Raw genomic sequence first — 19,692 nt, 5'->3', positions numbered from 1 at the left:
ATCAGGAGACTTCACACAAAAGCTGGATTTCTGGATTCTCTAGACAAATCAAAATGCCCGTTTTCTGGCACAGCCAGGCTGGGAACTAAGGAGAGGTCTCAGGTGAGGCACACACCCACCTCGCTCATTTGAGACACCTGCCTGGTCCCTGACATTTGAGCTTGCGACCCTGGCTTATCTGTTTTGCAGATGAAGATGCTGAGCCTAAGAGAGGTTAAGGAACCTGGCCAAGGCCCCAGATCTAGTGAACAGCAGAGGCTAGGATTTGAACTTGGCAGGGTCCCAGTGGAAAAGACAGGGCACACTCCAATTGAGGCAATTCAGGGAGATGTTCTTTTATTTAAAAAAGGACTGGTAACAAAGGCGTGGCAGGTGTGTAGCAGTAATTCTAGACTAGTGTCAACGCAGCCATCATTATCCCCAGGAACAAGGAACAAGGGGAGGGAGGTGAGGACAGAATTGTTCAGAGCAGGTGCTGTGAGAGAAGGAATAGTTACCTTCGGGTGAGGGGCACAGCAAATCTCACAGGGAACAAATACCCTGACCTCCTTCCTCTCCTTCCCTTCTAGCCAGGGCGCACCCCAATGGCCAAATCCAAATGACAGGTGAAGGGCCTGGGATCTTGTAGGGCAGAGCAGGATGGGGGAGGATGGAGAGTGCATACAGCAGGGAACGCAGACACCCAGCACACAACTCCTGTTGGATTCCGAATACCATGCTTTTCCCACTTCACTTGCTCTGACCTACTCAGTCCATGTGATATTCTAATAATATTAAGATCATAGCAAACACAAATATGGTGCTCAAGACACATCAGCCACTCTTCCAAGAACTTTACATAGATTGATTCATTTTGTTAAGTGCCTATCAGGTCCTAGGCATGGAGCCTTCTCTGAAAACCTGGAAAGATGGGGAACAAAAGAGTGAAAGCCATCTTAGCGATCCTCTTCTCTCTGAAGAGGTCAGATTATGCTATCACATCTCAACCTGCTTCAGCCTTGCATTCAAACCCATGGGCAAAGAAGACTTCCTGTTATAAAAAGAAAGGGAACCAAAAAAGTTGAAAATGCAAAGGTGCATCCCATGCTGATTATGAGTCCTGTTAACTAATGTAACTATAGAGACCTCTTCCTCTGTTTTCGACGTCAAAACTCACCTTTCTCATGTACAACTCACTTAGTTCTTAATAGCTGATTAACCTACTAACCTAGGATGAAAAAGAAACATATAAAGGATGCAGCAGTTGACAATGGCTTAAGAGCTATAGACCCTTCATGCTTGAAGGGAAGATTTCTAATCCTACAGTAAATTTGGGGGCAAAGAACTAGGGGGTTGAGGAAGGACTTAGGGGTTCTGGGTCTCTTTGGATATGTCATCTGGCAAAGGGCAATATTTCCCAAACTTGAGTCATACACGTGCCACCCTCATGGTTTTTGCCATATTTGTACCAGCTACAGTATGATATATTTTTTTCTTAAAATTGGAAATTTCTTTATTTAATGTATTTTGAGATGCAAATATCATTAACCTAAGTTAATTACTAGTATTGTTCCACTATAGATTTAAGCAAATACATAACCACTAAAATGAAGAATCTTGTCTGTGTAATATCTAAAACGCTCCTTGTGTATTTTCAATAACACACACATGCATAGCATGGGAAATATCAGTGTAGGGGGTAAGGGCGTGTACTCAGGATTCAGACAAAACGGGGTTCAAGTCCTAGTTGCATCACTCAGGAGGGTTTGCCTTGTACAACTGGCCAAGAACTAAATAAAATAATTTGTATAGGGTACTTAACACCATGCCTGGCCCATGGAAGGCACTCAGGAAATAATACATTTCAGAGCTCCACACGCCACACCTAGATGGTTTCCAGCTCACCTAGACCCTGGTGTGTATATACCACTAACACTTACTTAAATCCTCAGAGAAAAGTGACAATCCAGAAACTGTATCTTGTTAGGGAGTCTCAGAATTCCAGGTCTCACCCAGAAGCTGGAGAGCTCCAGACTTCCATGTGGCAGAGCATAGGGTTTTCATAATGTGCAAAGACGGCTCTCAGGTCAGTCAAATATGGCTGCCACTGGCCAGTAAGAATCTACCTGTAATTTCTAAGAGGAACAGAGACTAGGAGATTTCACTTAATGTTGACGTACTTATTCATCCATCTATCTACCATCCATCATCCATCTATTCATCTATCCATCCACCTGTCCATTCATTCAACAGATATTTGAGTAACTCCATTTCTAGGCACTGTCCTAGGAGGTGGATGTAAAACATTGAACCAGAGTAAAACAAAGGTAGTTCCTACCCTCATGGTGCTTACAAGATAGCCGAAGACAGAGACACACGTGCACAGGATCCTGTGCTTATACTCCCTAGATTTGTTCAGCCCAACCTATCTCCCGGGACTTGGCCCTTTCCTCAAAGGAAAGTCAGTCTTCACTGCAACGCCTCATCTCCTAACAACCCCTGGCTGCTACAGCCTCCTCTGGATGAGGGTTGCTTTGGTATTCATCATGCCTGCTGTGATTTCATAACCCAAGTCTAACCCAACCAGCCTCACGAAGGCTAAGGTTCCTCCCACAACTTTCAGGTTCGGAAGAAGTATCACAGTACAAGGCATGGGATCTTGCCTCAAGAGCTGCCCTAAATGTTGATGAGTTAATTCTCCCAAAGAATAAATCTGAGCAGTTGAAGGAGATGGAAAGACAATACAGACATATCCTTCTCTGTTCCAACAAATTTTTCCTACACAGCCGACCTGGAAGACCTCCCATGTAATGGGGCAGCTCACTGTGGTTTCTTACAAAGCCGGGGTCAGCTCAGTAACACACTGTTTTGCATGTGCTTGTCTTCCTTCTTCCTTCATTCCAGCTGCCCTGGTACTGTACCTTTCTACAAAGCCTTAGCACATAAGGGTTATCTCAGGTTCTATTTTCAAGGAAACATGAACTTTAAAAAAAAAAAATCTAATAACCCTACAAATAAGCAAATATTTACAAGTTGCTACGAGATCTTTCGATGGGGAAGAGTTTGACCTGGTCTAAGAGTAGAGAAAGCTCCACTTGCAGAAGTGATGTTTGGACTGAGATAGAGGAAGAAGCAAACTTGATTAGTTTGGGGAAGAGGCATGAAGGAGCATTCCAGGCAGTTAGAAAAGCATGTTCAAAGGCCCTGTGGTAGAGACAAAATAGGAGGGAGGAACTGAGTAAATAATGGAAGAGCAGTGCTGGCAGGATGCTGGACACAAGCTCTAAGGGTTGAAGACAAAGAGCACCGTTCAGCGTGTGCCGCTGACTAATGAACTGCCAACGATTCCTGAACTCCCTTCTTCACTTGAAGAACTCTGTCATGCTCCTTGGACAGAGGTCTAAGACAGCCTGTGACTGATGAGGAGTTCAGATAATTCAGGATAAATGTTTTCCACAAAATGTTGCTCACATAGGTCTTCTGGACCGGGAAATGCAGATATGCCAGCGTCTTCCTTAGAGAGATGTTTCATAGATCATAAAACCAGAAAAAATCCTATGGAGTCAAGGGGATGTCAGTTGGAAGTAGTCAAAATCTGACTGCAATACGGTATACAAATTTTTTTATAATTGTAACATCTAACACAGGTGCCAAGCAAGACACTGACAGACAAGAAGGAGTATATGAAAAATACCATTTGCACATTAATTGTGGACAATCAGGTATTTGACCAAGTTCTCTAGGGCTGCAAACAGAAAGGTCATTGGAATAGGAAGACAGCATCTTTGTACTTCAGGGCACAGTAGAGACACCAGCGGGTCTCCTCCACCCCCAGGGTGGAAGTGTGGAGGAGGGTGAGAAAGGCGGCCCTGTACCCTCCCCTCAACAGTGTTTCAGTGTAAACCCCTCAGCTTTGATCTGTTTTACATGTTGGGCACCCACATACATTCCACTCAAAGGAGAATTCCATCACCTTGTTGAAAAGATACCAGACCTGGATACATACACCGAAGCCTAAACACCCAAGATTCAAGTCTGCCTACGTAGACCCCCTGATAACCCCGCCCCTGCCCAATATCTGATTTATACTATGATTTGCTTTTGACGATTCTTCACTTTCTTCCTTTTTTTTAAATGGGAAATGCAAATGTAAACGTCAGTGTAGTTTACTCCAATATCCCCTAAATTAAAAAAAAAATTGCAGTGAGGTCTGATGTTGAGAATATTGGAGACTTTCAAAGAAATGTAAGTCACTCCAGGAAAAAGCTTCCACATCTGGAGAAGCTAGTTTATGTCCATGAATTCTCCTCAGAACAGAATAAAAGTAGGTTGAGACTCTGCCCTGTCTGCAGGGACTTCAGAGTTTATAGAGACTGAAAACTCACACGCCTACTAACGCAGCTCAGGACTGGTGCCTGGGAGCAGCCGGGGAGACACCCACTAAGGAGGGAAACCCATTCTTAGCACCACTGTTGTTGTTGTTGTTGTTGTTTTTCCTAAGTGGGAATAAAAACCCAATATTGTCAAATTTTCATATTTCTCAAGAGAAGTCGGAATTCAGATTTCATATCACATATTCTAACATTTTAAAAATTAGCAAATGATTCATAGTAAGCAAAAAAGGAAAACTAAACTAAATTAATAGACAACAACATAAAACACCACAAGGACCAAACAAAACAGGTTTACACATTGACTCTGATGCTCTGGCAAACAGGTAGATTTAAGGGAAAACTTGACAGGAATGAGGCTCAGTTTGCTCTTGGATGGGCTGCCTTGGGATGAATGTGAAAACCATTTCTCTTCCATCTTTAACAATGAAATCAATATTTTGCTTTCCTTGGCAGAATTCATTTATCATCTGGGACCCAGGAGAAATGATTTGAATGTCCAGTCCGTCTAGAGATTTGGTGATTCTTCAAGGAGCTCTTGAAGCAACCTAGAAGAAATCTATCAGGTCAAGGGCAGGCATGCGACACTTTACCTGCTACGGTCATGAGATTGCCATATTGGTATCCCATAGTTGGCGTCTGATTAGACTCTGGGGTTGTTGCTGTTACTGTTTTTAAAATCATATCGCCAATCATATCATGTGGCTACAAATTCATGAGGCTCTCATATTCAGGTCTACACCAAAGTGCATTGCCCTAGACAACAGAGTAAAATGCAATAATCCATGCAGCCACACTGAGCTGGTTACCTTCTGTTTACCCGGAGGGTGCCAGGCTCCATCCGTCTCCACTGTGCTCTGTGCCCAGGCAAGAGGCTGATCTGGACAAACTAACGCCTCTGGTTTCCAGGTGGGTTTCTGGTTTCCTCTGGTTTCAGTGGGGAGCGCCAGCAGGGGAACGGAGGAAGGGAGGGAGGGGTATTTACTCCCCAGACTCTCTCCCTGCAGGGTAGCTGTGAGCTGGCTGCACCCCTCAATTAAACCCCACAGTTCTCTCTGCCCAAAGGCCCAGTAACTGCTCCCTCTCCTGCTCCTTCAATCCTTGAGGCTGTGACTGTCTATTACCAGCCCAGGGTACAGAATAATCCCGTGTGACTTCCCCACACCCTATCCATGCTTTGGTAAATAGTCCCTCATTTAAGTTATGCAATTTGAGTGTGCCACTGAAACGGAGTCCCCCGAAAACTGAGTTCCTCTGCCGAGTTTACGATTAACCTCTCCATCCAAAATGCTAGCTAGTGGGAACCTGCTGTACAGCACAGGGAGCTTAGCCCGGTGCTCTGTGGTGACCTAGATGGGTGGGATGGGGGGTGGGAGGGAGGTCCCAGTGGGAGGGGATACATGGATAACACATAGCTGATTCACTTCCTTGTACAACAGAAACTAACACAACATTGTAAAGCAACTATACACCAATTAAAAAAAAAAATGCTATTCCCATTCTTGTCAAATACCTGTTCCCCTCAAGATTGAGGAGTATCAAAGAAAAGGGGGGATTGAAACCCAGCAGGACCCTGTGGGGGCCTCCCAAGCACAAAAGCCTTTCTGTGTCCCCCATTTCTTGTTTGTGGGAAAAAGGTTTTAGCCTCCTAGACCTTCCCTGGGTTCCAAAGGGCAGATTCAAACAGTTACTAATTAGAGGAGTGAGGGAATGCAGAAACAAAGGAAAGGCATCAAGAAACAACAGTGCAGCATGGGGCGGGTCCCGGTCCTCCTGGGGCGTGTGCATAACAATCTGACACAGATCTCTGAGTTCTTCTCCAGGAAGGAAGGGCCCCACCCAGGTGGAGGATGGTGACTTCAGGCTGAGCACACACACTCGGAGCCCAGACTGGCTGGAACCAGAAGACTGATAATTGAGATTCCTGGGTCACCACCCTGTTACCTCCCCACCAACCAATGAGAGGAAGGTCACACACCCTGCAGCCCTCCCCCCAGGTTTTGCCTATAAAGACTCTTCCCCGCAAACCACCTGGGAGTTTGGGTCTTTGAGTACGAGCCAGCTGTCCTCCTTGCTCGGCCCTGCAGTAAAACTTTCTCTGCTCCAAACTCCGACGTTTCAGTTTGTTTGGCCTCGTTGTGCTTCCGGCACACAAACTTGGGTTCGACGACACCTCCAGTTTCCCGCTGGAACCTCCACCACTGCACACACCAAAACTCTCATTGCTCATTGAGAGCAAGAAAAAAATATATACCAACCTCACACCTCCCTCAACTCCTCCAACCTGGCTGCAAAGCCAATTCTGAATATGACATTAAAGAAACCCAACTCTTGTCCACAGTAATTGTCCTGACCTTGGCTCTCGTGGTTTTCTACTCAGAAGAAGCACAGCTTCTGTGGGGTCTATATCCCATGGTAAATGGATGCCACGCAGGATGCAGAGAAAAGTCCCCGACTGCAGAGATCCCAGAGCCCTTGCAAAGATGACCATTTCTGCAGTGAGTGCAGTGCCTCCTCCCTTACAACGAAACGGCGAGACTGACCCAGCCCCATCCTACTTCATTCTCGTTATGATGCTGCATAAATCAGTGTGCTGTAAGAGTCCAGGACCTCTTCTTCTGTCTGCGTAAAGCCTGGCCACCAAGCTTGAACATAATCTTTGCTTGTAAGGAAGCCTGGAGCATCTGAGTTCTGACTGTCCTCCTATGTCAGAGAACTCAATTCAAAAGTCAAGGCTCCAGGGCAACAGTTAGACCCATGATAAAATAAATTTTCACATCTTGAGGTATGGAGGAGTTATTCTGGATTATTCATGAATTAACTTTAATGTTATGCTAACTAGAACAGCCTGTTTGTGGCCTATCAAACATACATTGTACATCTGCTTTAATTTTAAAGAGAAGGGCGCAATGACCAGAAGTAAAGAATGTCCAAGTTAAAAATAAAGATTAAATGTCTCCCTCCCGGGGACGCCAGTGCTGGTCCTCCCTCAATGATAAGACTCCCTTCCCAGGTGCCAAGGCCATACTGCCTCTCTGTGTACATTCTGATCTGTTTTTTCGAAAGCCTGTAGGAATCTATCCCTGACTTGGTTGATGTTCTTTGTTCTAACAAGACATAAATCTGTGCTGAAAACCCTGCTTCTCCGGAGCAGTTCCTCAGCGTTATCTGAGAGGCTGTCTTCTGGGCTATAGTCCTCAGTTTGGCTCACATAAGACTCTTTTCTGTTCCTATTATAGATTATTGATTATTTTCATCGACACACACAAAGATTTGTCTCCCTCCCCCGCACATTTCTTCATTCCCTATTTCACATGACATAATAATCATCCTTAAACAGATTTTATCTTTTTTTTCTAAGTTCCTCCTCAAAATTTTTCATAAAAGCAGGTACTATCATGAGCTTCTGGTAGGAGTCTAAAATTTGTAATTTTGGGTAATTTGTCTCAGGGTATCAAAAACCTTGCAAATGTGCTTGCCATTCCACAAATTCCTTATTTGGGTATTTATTCTCAGACAATATGTGGCTCTAAGACATACGTGCAACCATGATTAACAGTTTGCAATTGGAAAAAAAGGAAACAACATAAATGCCCTCCCATAGAAGACTGGTTAAATAAAGTATGGAATGTGGTACAGACAATAAAAATAATGGTGTAAAGAATATTTATTGATGTAGAAAGATGTTTTTAAAACATTGCTGAATTTTCAAAGCAGGTTATAGAGTGATATGTGCATCTGTGATCCAGTTTCTGTAAACAGAATATATAAATGGAGATGTACAAAAAAGTACTTTGAGAAGATTGGAGTATATTTGGAACTCATGTAAAATCAACCAGTGGTTGTGGAAAGGGGGCAGATTCTCTTCCCTCCCCTCCATCTTGACCCACAGCCAGTGAGAGCAGAGAGGGGTCTCAAGCTGGGGCTCTGGGTTCCTGATTCCGTGGATATAACTCATACTGGGGGCCAGCTTGCTCTGCTCTTGCCATCGAATGTGGAATGTGGAAATTGCTCACTCCATTCTTAAGATAGTTTTTGAATTCCCCATCATGCACCCAGCACTTTGCTAGGCACTGATACATAGTAGTGAATAAAATATAGCCATGCCCACGTGGAACTTATGGTCTAGAGCAGGGGCCAGAACGCTCCTGCCCAAGGGCCAAATCCAGCCAGCCACCTGCTTTTGTAAATAAAGTTTTATTGAAACACTGTCATGCCCATTTGTGTACATATTATCTATGGCTATTTTCTCACTCCAGGGCAGAGATGAGAGTTGAGTCATTGTGATAGTGACCGAACAGCCTACAAAGCCAAAAATATTTACCCTCAGAACCTTCACAGAAGAGGTGTGCCAATCCCTGGCCTAGAAACATGCTACTGGGGTACCTGGGCCAGCAGCATTAGCACCACCTGGGGAAATGCAAAAATCCCAGTTCATCTGAGACGCTATGAGCTGGAGTCTGCATTTGAGCAATACACGCATTATAATCGAAGAAGCACTAATGTAGAGGGTCCAACAAGCCCCCATAGCTCTGTTCCATGTTGCATATTTAAATGTTTGTGTAGACATGGTCCCTGAGTTAGAAAAAGACTCCTCAGGAGGTACCTTTAGGAGAATTTTCCTGCCAGAGACAACCTCTCAGCATCAGTGCTCCAGATGAGGCCGCCAAGCACTGAATCTCCCACCCAGCAGGGTCTGCTCCACTAAATAAGAATTAATACATATCATCTGCCCAGACTCACCTATCCTACACTAATTACAAGCACAGCATTTAACTTAAACGAACCATTCGGCCATATGAGCAGCAATATTCGAGCTATCAATTTTATGGCACCTCTCAGGAAAATACATCATCCCACCCAAAATACAAAGGTCAAATGATATTCATTAATGCAGCGACACAACTCGCTGCAGCTAAATGGGTATTCTTGATTATGGCTCCTTGATTGAGAACTAATGCCTCATTAATCTTAAACATATCAACCTGAGAACATCAGTGAAGTCAAATAGAATAATAGCCAACCTTTCAATGAACACAGCCTCATGCTCGCTGGGTAAGGAGCAAATCCTACAGACGTGGTTGTGTTTTCCGCCTCCTTGACCCAGATGGATTTACTGAGAGCTTTGTAAAGAAATAGGCTTAAAATTAGTCTGTCTCTGTGTGTGTGTGTCTCTGTCTCTCTCTCACACACACATACACATACACACACGCACACAGCCTTTTCAGATAGGCAGGCAGACAGGAATTTTCTCTCGAGGCTTTTCACTTACGTGTTACAGAAAGAAAGGGAAATTGATGGGCTTATATGGCTCCAAGCCCAGTGAGTAACTTTCACTCTGAGGTCCCTGTATCCATATACCTCCGCTTATTTATCATGTGTAAGTCGACAGGAAAAGGAACCCAGAGGACATAAGGTCGCTGGTTCAACCTTGTGGGCACAGCATGCTCTGTATCCGTTTCAGTTTAGACAGGACGGTCCTTGTGGGTCTGAGAGAGCCTGGGGGCGAGAGAAAGGGGACCAGCAGCTCAAAGCCAGAGGCCCTGCCTGGAGCAGCTGTGTCTTCACACTGACGCAGGTCAGTGGAGGTCTGCTGCTGTGTTGAGTCTACATAGTGCCTCCTGACAGTGAATTTTAGTTCCTCATTGAATTTCTAGAAAAACTACAGTGAAAACCCCAACACACACACACACACACACACACACACACATACAGGCACGTGCATGAAGGCTCAGTGATTCACACTAACTGCAGGAAGGTCATTTGAAAAGCTTCAAGTTGGGGGCTACTGTTCAAAGGAATTCAGGATTCTCGGTTTTCACGGTACATGGTACTCAGTGATGGCCACGAAAGGGTTACCCATTAGTGATCTCACTTTAATGAATAGATAAAATTTGAGTCAATTACAGAAGTAGCTTTGTGAAGAGAGTTGCCTAAGCAATGTTAACCTTTTTTTTTCCCTCCATCGCAAACCATGCTGCAGCTGCATCCTTTTCACATAAACAGAGCCTTCTAAAGAATTCGAAAACTCTTTGTTCTTTGAAGACGGAAGTTATTCTCCCTGTTTCTCTCTCTCTCTTTTTTTTTTTTTTTTCTTTTTAAAAGGGTTTTTAATGTTTTGTGTCAAGGTAAATTCAACCTGATCCCATTCCTAAAGATTGCAATTTGAAGGATTTTTACAGTTCGTCTCTCTGTGTATTTAAGCTCAACCCTTAACTCTTACTGTGCAGAATATCTACTTAGCGGGCAATTTATCTTCAATTTTTGTTTTGAATCTCAGTATTTTTTTTCTCACTACTTGATTCAGGCCAGCGTGCGTGTGCTTGGCAATTCATGTGAACGTGGGTTTAAATTTTTAAAATTGTGACAATAATGATTGTTGTTTTTACATGCCTTCCATACCTCAGATGTTGGAACTTCACATACATCATATCGAATTTCCCAAACCTGCCCCCAGATGGAAACTAAAGCTCCAAGAGGTTAAGAGCCTTATTTACTCAAAGCAACGGTGTTGATTATTGGCAGGGCTGTAATTTGTCCAGGTCCGTCCAGCTCCTAAGGCAAGCTCATCCCTCAGAGCACACTTCCCCATAGGAGTTACAAACCTTAAAAAAAAAAAAAAAGAAAAAGAAAACCCAGAAACTACACAATAATTTCCCCAACCAAATAGCAGCACATCTGAGATCACGAGAGAGGCTCATGGCGTAGAGATGCTCCTCCAAGAACACTGAGGGCAGAACTCCCAACTCCTATTGGGCTGTCCTGCACATTCCTTATCAATAAATAATACTTCATAGAGGTCTCCAGAGATATTAATCCAAACAAACTAGAGGCTAATTGCCATTTTCCAGCACAGAGCTGCAATGACGATCGTTGTTTAATTCTTTCTGTGCACAGCCAGCCTGGGACACGCTGCTCTGCTCTCTGACTTTGAGCTGCAGCTCATGAGTGGGCAGGAAAGCGGCACAATCAGACCAGAGAGGTCTGGATTCAAACCCTAAGCATCTGCCTCCTGACTGTGTGGTCCTGAGCTAGTGCCTTGGTGCGCATCTGTAAATTGGGAATACTAAAATTAACCACTAAGGATTGTTTCAGGGTCACTATAACACAATGTTATTGTAACCTGACCATCAGGTCTCAGATGGCCCAAGTTCAATAACTGGAGGGGGGAGTTCAAGAACACAAAGAATGGTTTCAAAATAAACTCAGTTTCTTCTTTTTGTTTATGAGAACCTTGATGGAGGCATAACCAAAACCAGGACTTCTTTGCAAGCCCCCCTCCCACCCGCCTCCTTCAGATACTGCAGCTATTTCCACGTATCTCTCCCCAAAGCTGCAGCCCATGTGCTCTTATTCTCTTTCCTTCTGATTCTGCAGCCTGGAGAAGCAGTCTGCCTGAAGAAGAAATCTCTTGGGAGAGCAAGGAAAGGGAATAAATTGAATAGGTCGAACCAGAATCCAGTTACCGGGAGTAAAAGGGCTTGGGATCCTTAAATGTGATTAAGTTTGGTCATAGTGTATATGTGAAATACTCCAGTGCCCAGCCCATGGTGTATAACATTGTCATCATGGTCCAAGGCCAGCTGACTCCCTTCAGTGGGGGCCAGTGGAAACCTTCATACAAGCTGTTCTGGGGAGACTCACCAAGGAAGATACACCACATCCCGCTGTCTTTCTGTGGGTTCAGCCCCGGCTCATTCTAAGTGGCTCCATCTGTTCTAAAGCAGGGGTGTTGGGTGTGTGTTGGGGGGTTACCCTCACTTCTCATAGAGTTCTGTCCTGTGGGTGCTAGCCTCTATCTGGATGACTTAGCAGAGGTCACTGTCATGACCAGCATAAGTCAGCGAGCCCAAAGCAAGGTAAGTGAGTGAGATCATTTTCCTCGCCTCCAAAGAATTTAAACTCATTTCTGGATGCCACTGTCTTCTAAGGGTTGGTGGTGCAGAAGAGCAGAAAAGAATGGGAATAGTCTTCTGCCCATACTCCCCACCCTGCTGGCACCCACCCAAAGTCAATGAACCTGTGTTGAACCAGAAGCCCACGGCCTCACCTTCTCATCCCCAATCTCATCTCTTGCAGCAAATAACTTTGAATAAAACACTTAAAGTTGTCTCTGTTTCCTATGATATTCAACATCCAGCATTTGTTAAGCATCGTTCAATGCTGAATTCTTCACAATATTCTCTCATTTCATAGGGAAAAATGCTGTAAGCTAAGTTTTCGTCTCCCCATTTAAAGAAAATAAACTGAAGCTCAGAGAGGGTAGGTAACTCACCCAAGGTCACACAGCGAGTTCACCGCAGCGGTCAAAGGGATGGTCTCTGTATTATACTATGCGCTCTTACCCACCAAAGAGCTGCATTAGACAATGTCTAAGCCTCTGTAAGCTCTGACTATGCACCTGAGTTTTATCTAAAACACTCAAGAGAAAGCAGAGCAAGGAAATCTCTCTGAATCACTCAGACTACAAAAGTACAAGGGCGGCACCGTGACAGGCACACCCTGGGATGTAAGCCCTGGCTCTTGATTCCTCCAGCTTGCTCGCGCTTGGGCAGGTTTAGATGTGTTCACAGAATGCCAGGCTGTCTGGTAACACTGCACTCTCTTAGTCATCTCAGTGCAGGGTTATGCTTGGGCAGGATGGCAGGAAGGTGGCAAAGGCGTGTGGCCCTTGTCAAAATGGCACTGCCTTCCTCTAACAAGTGTGGAGTGGCTGGTAAACAGACCTAGGACAGGAAGCCTTCCCAACCAGGGAGCACCTGCCTCCCCAAAGTAAATAAAATTATATTAAAGACAGAAATATTAGAGGCCCTGATAATGTAATCATAAAGTAATCACTTTGAATTAGGATAATGGCTATGTCCAACTCCTATTGCATTTATTTTGAATATCACATTCTTTCAACTCTCATTATTTTAATTATGTTCAATTACAGACATTTGCATATGCTTTATCATGGATATTAGTGAGGGGGAAAAGACTTCCCTGAGTTAAATGATGAACAGATATTCCATATTATATTACACTTGCACCTCCTGAAAATTTGATTTACTACAGCCCAAAGAGAGGTCCCAAGATAGGCACTGATTTGAAATGAATCTGAATTTTCTGTGATGATGTGGTGAGCACAAGTATAGAGACAGTCATTCAGAAAATGAAATAGAGGTGGTGAAGGGCTAGGCTGGAGCGAGGCAGAGATCTGAGGCCTGGCTCTGGCTGTGTGACCTCAGAAAAATCACACAATCTCTCTGATACTCAGTGTCTGCATCCATAAAATCTGGAACACATTTCCCACTTTGTAGGGTAATTGTGGGGATTACATAAAATGATGCTTAAAAGTGCTTCTTAGGTCAGCATCAACACACCATAAAGGTTCAAAAAATTAGCTACATTTTTTGACAAATGGCGCTAATGCAGTTGAACACTGTAGGGGGAAAAAGATGAAGAACTTTAACCTCAACATCACATCTTATACAAAAATTAACTTAAAATGAACCACAAACTTAAGCGTAAAATTTTAAAGTATAAAATGTTTCGAGAAATATAGGAGAAAACCTTTGTGATCTAGGGCTAGGCAAAGAGTTTTGTAGATTTAAAAATAAAAGCATGACCCAAACAGAAAAAAAAATTGATAAATTGGACCTCATCGCAATTAAAAACTTTTGTTCTGCAAAGGATTTTATAAAGAGGAACAGAAGACAATTTACAGACTGGGAGAAAATATTTGCAAACCACGTATCTGACAAATGAATAATATCTAGGATATATAAAGAACTCTCAAAACTCAACAGGAAAAAAATAGCAACCCAATCAAAAAGTGGGCAGAAGAAGTGAACAGACACACAAAGAGGATATACAGACAGCCTAAGATGTTCAACATCATTAGCCATTGGGGAAATGCAAATTAGAACCATAAGATATAACCACAGTCTATAAGAACGGCAAAAAATTAATAATAATAGTAATGACAATGCCAAATGTGAGGATGTGGAGAAACTGGAGTACTCATACATTACTATTGGGATTGTAACGTGGTACAAGCGTTCTAGAAAACAATTTGTCAGTGCCTTACAAACTAAACATGCAATTACCATACCGTCCAGCAACTGCATTCATGGGTGCTTATCCCAGAGAAATGAAGACTTTCGGTTCACATGAATACCTGTACGTGAATGTCCATAGCAGCTCCACCCATAATACCCCAAACAACCCAGATGTCCTTCAACAGGTGACAGGTTAAACAATCTGTGCTATATCCACACCCTGAAATACTACTTAGCAATGAACAGGAACAAACTATTGACACACGCAACTTGGATAAATCTGCAGGGAATTATGCTGAGTGAAAAAAGCCAGTTCTAAAAGTTGCATACTCTATGATTCCATTTACATGACATTTTTGAAATGACAGAATTTTAGTAATGGAGAGCAGATGAGATGAGTGGTTGCCAGGGTGTTAGAAATGGGGTTGGGGGTGAGAGGAAGGTGAACATGCTTATAGAAGAGATGCTTGCAGTGATAGAACTGTCCAGTATCTTAAGATGTTATACTGTAGTGTTACAGAATGTTGATCACTGGAGGAAAGTGGGAAAAGTACACACAGTATCTCTCTCTATATATGTTTTATTCAAACTGCACATGAATCTACAATCATCTCAATAAAAATTTAAGTTGAAAAAACATGGAGGGTCTTCTGATGGGAAAAAACCCAATTATTTCTATAAAAAGGAATGTGTCTTGGATGATACATTGGTGGGTACCAATTTATTCTTAAGTCCACATGAAATCATAGCACAGGCTGCCCTGACCTCATTCTTCCCAGCTCTGAGTGCTACTACTGAGACATCCTCCTTTGGATTGTGGAGTATCTGGCCTTCTGAGCGGCCCCCTGGAGGCAGCCAGGTGTTTCATTTCCCCCACTGAGCCATCACAGTAGCTGACTGTGCATTAGATTCTTGCCTTTGGGGCCAGCTTGCTTCAGGTGAGCTTCAGATATGTAACTGCCTGAGTTACAAATAGTGTCCCAACATGGCAAGACAGAGGGAGGGTGCTACTAAGAAAGTCCCAGGTGAGGTAGCTAACCCCGCTTCACCTGGGAGGCCAGTGGAGCCGTCCTGTGCTCTGGCTTTGGAGTCAGCCTGCCTGCGTCTGAACTCTGCTACTAACCAGCCTTTGTGGCCTTGGACACATCACGTAGCTCTGCTGTGCTGCATTTCCTCATCTGCAAAATGGCAATAATAACAGCAACTATATAGCATATATGTGTGTCTATGTGTGTGTTACTGTTATTATTTCACAAGGTTGTTCCAAGGCTTGAATAAGTCATTTGTGTAAACGAAGCCTTTAGCATGGTGCCAGACTTCGTGAATGCTCCCTGTGACACGGTTCAACTATTATCACCGTGGCTGGATGATAATTTGAGAAATTAATGGATGCTTTCCTCTTCTCCCTACAGCCTTTTTCTTTCCCTCCATTTAAGTAGTTCATTGCTTCAGGCAAGTCGAGGTTGCTACAAATATTTCCGTATCTGTCCTTCATCTCTAAAAGCTCAAGCCCCGAGACGGGGAGAGGCAAATGTACTGGGGAAGCAGGAAAAAAATGGGGCTTCTGTCCTCTCCACAAGAAAGATGTCCCTGGCTTGGTGACCCTGGGGGGGTTGGAGGAGGGGAGATGGGAAATCTTGAACACCCTAAAGCAGCCAGACCCTGACCCCTCAGAGCCTCGCCCCTATTAGAAACCACTGTTTGGAACATCTGTGACTTCAGAAGCGGAAGAAACAATCTAATTCTGGACCTTATGACTCCCTGGGGGTGGAGGAGCCCCAGGCAGGATGGAGGTTAAGCTTCCTTCAGCCCCACAGAATGAGAGTTCAGGGTCGGAAATGAAATTGGTTATAAAGAACAAAGGAGGAGATGTTTGCTGAACACGTGAGCTCATGGATCGCTATCCGTGCCCGTGAGGCCCGTGTTTCTTACACCGGGCATGGTGGTCCCCGTGCCGGGCTGGCAGGCGGCCTCCCTCCTCCCTTAACTCAAAGGTCCAGGGGTCAGTGACAGGCCACCCGCCCTTCCCCCCTTTCTCCGCACTCTCCTTTGGAGACCGATGAAGCACTATTCGGTGACAAAACCAGACTTTCCCCAGCAAAAGCTCCACCTCTAAGTGGATGTGCAGGAGCTGTCAGGAAGCTGTTCTCCTCCCCACCCACTAAGCTTTTAAAACGACTGAAGTGCCACCCTCCCTAATTACCCAATTCAGTGGTTCACACAATGGATCTGCCACTTCCTGAGCATTTCTGACATCCGTAATTCCCCAAGGCCTCTCAGCTCTGACAGAAGGCATCTGGGGTAATGGGGGAGGGGGCGTGGAGCTAGGAGGGTACAGGCACTTAATTGGAGAGACAGGGACATAGGTGAGAAATGAAGTTGTCCTGGCTCTTGAGTCACACTGGCAGACGTCAGGGCTGGGATCGACCTAGAGGCCACCTCTGCAACCCTCTCACCTGACAGAGGAGGAAACTGAGGCAGAGAGGGAGGTGACCAGACACCGGCCCTTCTGGGACTATAATCCAGGCATTCATTTATTCGTCCATCCATTCACTCCTTGTTCATTTAAAGCGTTCATTTGCCAGACACTGTTGCAACTTGGAGTATAACAGTGAATACACACTCATGGTACTTGTATTCTAGTAGGGGGACAGGAAATCCACATATATTCTCATGGGAAGTTCTATAAGGAAGGACACGGCAGGGAAAAGAGGAGAGAGAGATAAAGGGGTTTCTTCTTAGACAAGGTGGTCGGGAAAGGCCTCACTGGTGGGATGAGATTTGAGCAGAGGCCCATTTGAAGAAAATGGATAGAACAGTGTGGATGGGAGTTCTGGGCACAAGAGGGATTTTTTTTTTTTTAATCATGTGCAAAGGCTCTTAGGTAGAAACATACTTGTATATTTGGACTGTTCCAAAAACAATGTGGAGGCCAGTGTGGCTGAAGTTGAGTGTTCTGGGGTGAAGGTAGTAGGACAAGACGGGTTTAGAGGGGGTAATGGGGTTAAGTGCTGGGGAAACTTAAAGGCCATTGTAAGGCCCCTGGCTTTTATGGTCCCTGAGATGGAAACTGAAGGGTTTGGAGCAGGGCTGTTTTGTGACCGGGCATTGTACTGATCTCTACCCAGATACCTTGGATAATATAAAATCCTTTTAGATCAGACTTTCTCATCCTTGGCCCTACTGACATCTGGGGTTGAATTATTTTTTTTTTGGCAGGGGGCTGTTCATGAATTGTAAGATGTCTAGCGGCCTCCCAGGCCTCTATCCACTAGACCCCAGTAGCAGCTCTCCAACTGTGATAACCAAAGATAGCCTCGCACATTGTCAAAGGTCCCTTGAGGGGTTCCTAGTTGAAAACAACTATTTTAGACCAACACATGACTTTTGGAGAGAAGGAACAATCCGACCCAGTAGTTTCTATACCTCTTTGCACCTTTGGGAGGCAGATTTTCCCCCCTAGATACAGTTTCAGGGGCATGACCCCAGATCTACAGAACCAATCTCTCTGGGGTACAGGCCCCAGAATACGAATAGAAAACTACTCTCCGGCTGTGCACCCCAATGATCTAGCCCAGCCCTTCTCCAATCCCTGTCTCTCCCATTGCCCTTCCACACAGTTGCTGCACATGCACTGTTATTTAGGCCTATGTGTCCTCAAATTGGCCCATTCCTTTTACTTAAATATTGATTCCAAAAAGGGAAACTGCACCAGTAGTTCTCATACTGATCTCAAAGGTGCAGAAACCACTGAGCATCCTGAGAACACACCTAGGGCTGGGGGAGGGGGGAGAGGGGAGGAAGGAGGAGGGGAGGGTCCAATTCGAACTTCCAATGAGCTCCCCGGGAAGCTGATGGCTTGCAGAACTGTCCTCCGACTTCTCAAACTCTCCATCACTTCCACAAATGGCAACTCTCCTTGCCGAACACAGAAGGTAGCTATAAAAAGTAAGGACAAAGCCATGCTAAATTGCAGGGAGATGCTGTTTCCTGCCAAAGCTCTGGAGTCTGAGGTCTGTCCCCTCTGGTGCTAAAAGGGGACATGAGCCAGGATTAAAGAGGCGTTAAAGACACACAAAGTATCCAACTACTCTTCCCTCAGTGGGGCCACCCGAAGAACCAAGATGGAGTGAAACTTTCTCGTTGTATTATTAAGTGTTATTTTTGTGCCAGGCCTGTGTCCCATCAAAAATTATCCCAAATACCTTCTACAACACTTTGCAGATGCCTCACCTCTGAGGAACGCTGCTCTAGTCCAACTTTCCCTGTTAAAGAGCTAGGGCTACAGAGGCGTTGCTCGCTGCTCACTGCCCGGCCAGGAGCTGGTGAAAACTGTGACCAGCACTAGGGTCTCCTGCCTGCCATTCTTAGACCAGTAAGTATTGCTTCCTTCGAGGTCTGGAGACCCTGGAGGCTCCCCAGCCACCAATGTCATCTGCATTTCCAGCCGATTTCACTGGGGCAAGGTCCTGTCTGTCTGGGAAGTCATTCCCTGGCAGCCCATACTGCCCTGCAGAATCCCACTTCTCTGAGAGCCACGGCCTGGTCACAGATCCTGCTGGAGGGAAGCGGTCCATTTCGAAAGGCACTCACTTAGCCAGGGGACAGGCAAACAGTGGTAGGAGGCACTAAGCATTTTAACACTTGAACCTTTATATCCCAAGCTAAATAAACAGAACTGTTTACGATGGGTGAGACGGCAATTCCTGCCTTTCAGAGAGGAATGCCTGTTGGAAGAAAGGAGTCAAAGTCCCAAGCGAGAGGACTGTGGGTGGGGCTGATCGGATGCTTTTCAGGGTCCTTTGGTCAAACACCCCATTACAGTCCCGAGTGGAGTCCCGGCTCCATCACTTGCCACCTGGGGATCGAGCAGGGGGCATCAGTTAACCTCCCTGCACCTTAATTTCCTCAACATGAAACTTACCTGAAAGAAAGTGGGTTAAATGGGGGTAATGCACAGAAAGCACCTTCACACGGTAAATTCTCAGTTAATTAGCCCTCAACAGTCACTAGTCCCACACCGAATCAATGTTTCTTCTCTTGGACTAAAAAGAAGGACATAAATTAAATGCTGACTGTTGCTGTCAGGAGGGTCACATTGAAATCCTTTGGTGGCCTCTGCTAACACAGGTGAGGAAGGTGGGGTAGGCGCCTGCCCACACCCGCCTCTCTTGGCTGGAGGCCCTGCTGGACCTTCTGCATCTTTGCTGTGGGGCTCTTTCTAACTTTCCTTGCAGTTCAGAGTGGGCAGCTGGTTTCTCCTCTCTGCTGGTGTTCTC

The 19,692-nt window shown here is 44.9% G+C and overlaps 1 protein-coding gene across 1 annotated transcript in view; it reads right to left on the bottom strand.

Moving 5' to 3' along the window:
- The window catches only part of RBFOX1 (RNA binding fox-1 homolog 1), a 1,862,366-nt gene that overhangs the window by 1,519,812 nt on the left and 322,862 nt on the right, over nt 1–19,692 (bottom strand). The gene's annotated exons all lie outside the window — the stretch shown is intronic.

This window comes from Eschrichtius robustus, chromosome 16 (assembly GCF_028021215.1).
Source record: "Eschrichtius robustus isolate mEscRob2 chromosome 16, mEscRob2.pri, whole genome shotgun sequence".
Lineage (NCBI taxonomy): Eukaryota > Metazoa > Chordata > Mammalia > Artiodactyla > Eschrichtiidae > Eschrichtius > Eschrichtius robustus.
Note: the sequence above shows the minus strand (reverse complement) of the source record. Positions and strands in the feature narration are given on the sequence as shown.